The sequence below is a fragment of the Aricia agestis genome, chromosome 2 (genome assembly GCF_905147365.1).
Source record: "Aricia agestis chromosome 2, ilAriAges1.1, whole genome shotgun sequence".
Lineage (NCBI taxonomy): Eukaryota > Metazoa > Arthropoda > Insecta > Lepidoptera > Lycaenidae > Aricia > Aricia agestis.
In genome coordinates, this window is record NC_056407.1 from 15,132,501 (window position 1) to 15,135,000 (window position 2,500).

The window sequence follows — 2,500 nt, forward strand, 5'->3', positions numbered from 1 at the left end:
GTTATATTACATTTATGTCTCATATTTAAACGGACCGCACGTGAGGCGCGGCATGGGCGAACCCACACACGCGCGACGCCGCCCGGAACCGTCAATTGTTCGTCGTGAGACGAACAGTGTGGCATATGATTTTATACAGCCGGCCCTCAGACAGGAGTGGTCCTGGATGTTTCTCCACGGACCGCAATGTGCGTTCGAAATGTCGATGTTCAAATGTGTCCTGCAGTTCACACTATGACGCGCAGTTAACTGCGTTCTTCATCGACCCGCGAGCCAAGTGATCCACCGTCCAGGGTAATGGTTTATATTATAAAAAACATGTCACTGGGTGTGAAAAATAAATTGAATGTGAAACAAACAGACCACGGACGTGTTAAGGTCAAACGTGGACATTCGTTTACCGCTCTCTGTTATAATGTTGTATTTACGCCAACCGACGGACGCGCGACGAGCTTACACCCCCCGCACTAGCACACTGACTTTCGCTGCACGCGATCCACCGTCTGTTCATTGGACACTCGTGGCGCGGATTCTTGCCAGTCAACGTGACGCGAACGTGACAGTGTGTGTACAGGTACTAGCGCACTAGCGCGTAGGGGTCAACTCGAGCGTTCAAGTTCGACTCCGTCGTAGCGAGAAAAAAATGTTGTTCAGTTCGATTCGATTGTTTATGGTATAATATTATCGTCGCGTTAATTGAATAACACAACAACATCATACGATAATGATCCTTCCGCAGGTTCCCCTACGGAAACCTTGTTACGACTTTTACTTCCTCTAAATGATCAAGTTTGGTCAACTTCCCAGCAACGCCGACGGCCGTGAAGCCACCGCGTGTCGGTCCGAAGACCTCACTAAATCATTCAATCGGTAGTAGCGACGGGCGGTATGTACAAAGGGCAGGGACGTAATCAATGCGAGCTTATGACTCGCGTTTACTAGGAATTCCTCGTTTATGGGGGATAATTGCAAACCCCAATCCCCAGCACGAAGGAGTTTCAACGGGTTGCCCGGGCCTCTAGGCCAGGGAGAACATGCTGATTCCTTCAGTGTAGCGCGCGTGCGGCCCAGGACATCTAAGGGCATCACAGACCTGTTATTGCTCAATCTCGTGCGGCTCGAAGCCGCCGGTCCCTCTAAGAAGAATTTTAATACGTCGCCAGTGAGTTGCGCGACCGAAGTCGCGCACACCTAAATGGCGACGCCTATTTAGCAGGCTAGAGTCTCGTTCGTTACCGGAATTAACCAGACAAATCGCTCCACCAACTAAGAACGGCCATGCACCACCACCCACCGAATCAAGAAAGAGCTGTTAATCTGTCAATCCTTCCGGTGTCCGGGCCTGGTGAGATTTCCCGTGTTGAGTCAAATTAAGCCGCAGGCTCCACTCCTGGTGGTGCCCTTCCGTCAATTCCTTTAAGTTTCAGCTTTGCAACCATACTCCCCCCGGAGTCCAAAATCTTTGGTTTCCCGGAAGCTGCCCGCCGAGCCATTGTATTAACGTCGGCGGATCGCTAGATGACATATTTACGGTTAGAACTAGGGCGGTATCTAATCGCCTTCGAACCTCTAACTTTCGTTCTTGATTGATGAAAACACCTTTGGCAAATGCTTCCGCTGATGTTCGTCTTGCGACGATCCAAGAATTTCACCTCTAACGTCGCAATACGAATGCCCCCAGTTATCCCTATTAATCATTACCTCGGAGTTCTGAAAACCAACAAAATAGAACCGAGATCATATTCTATTATTCCATGCACGAAATATTCAAGCGGCATTTTGAGCCCGCTTTGAGCACTCTAATTTGTTCAAAGTAAAATTGTCGGCCCACCTCGACACTCACTGAAGAGCACCGCGATAGGATTTTGATATTGAACCGACGTTTTACCGTCGGCTCACCGACGATATGCTCCGCAAACGTGTCAGTATCACCGCGGATGCGGTGCACCGACAGCGCGGCGCACAAATGCAACTACGAGCTTTTTAACCGCAACAATTTTAGTATACGCTATTGGAGCTGGAATTACCGCGGCTGCTGGCACCAGACTTGCCCTCCAATTGTTCCTCGTTAAAATATTTAAAGTGTACTCATTCCGATTACGAGGCCTCGTAAGAGTCCCGTATCGTTATTTTTCGTCACTACCTCCCCGTGCCGGGAGTGGGTAATTTGCGCGCCTGCTGCCTTCCTTGGATGTGGTAGCCGTTTCTCAGGCTCCCTCTCCGGAATCGAACCCTGATTCCCCGTTACCCGTGACAACCATGGTAGTCGCAGAAACTACCATCGAAAGTTGATAAGGCAGACATTTGAAAGATGCGTCGCCGGTACTGGACCATGCGATCGGCAAAAGTTATCCAGATTCATCAAAATAAACGACTTAGGACGCGAGGCCCTCCGTCGATTGGTTTTGATCTAATAAAAGCACTCATCCCATTGCTGGTCAGAGTTCTGATTGCATGTATTAGCTCTAGAATTACCACAGTTATCCAAGTAACTGAGTAA

The 2,500-nt window shown here is 49.3% G+C and overlaps 2 non-coding genes across 2 annotated transcripts in view; both read right to left on the bottom strand.

Moving 5' to 3' along the window:
* Positions 1-140: 140 nt before the first annotated feature.
* LOC121740140 lies at positions 141-297 on the bottom strand. The gene has a single exon (XR_006037573.1). It is a non-coding gene; the product is annotated as a 5.8S ribosomal RNA (ribosomal RNA).
* Positions 298-722: 425 nt separating this feature from the next.
* Positions 723-2,500, bottom strand: part of LOC121740097 — a 1,903-nt gene continuing 125 nt past the window's right edge. Inside the window, exon 1 of the ribosomal RNA XR_006037548.1 lies at positions 723-2,500. This exon is cut by the window's right edge and continues 125 nt beyond it. This is a non-coding gene — a ribosomal RNA (small subunit ribosomal RNA).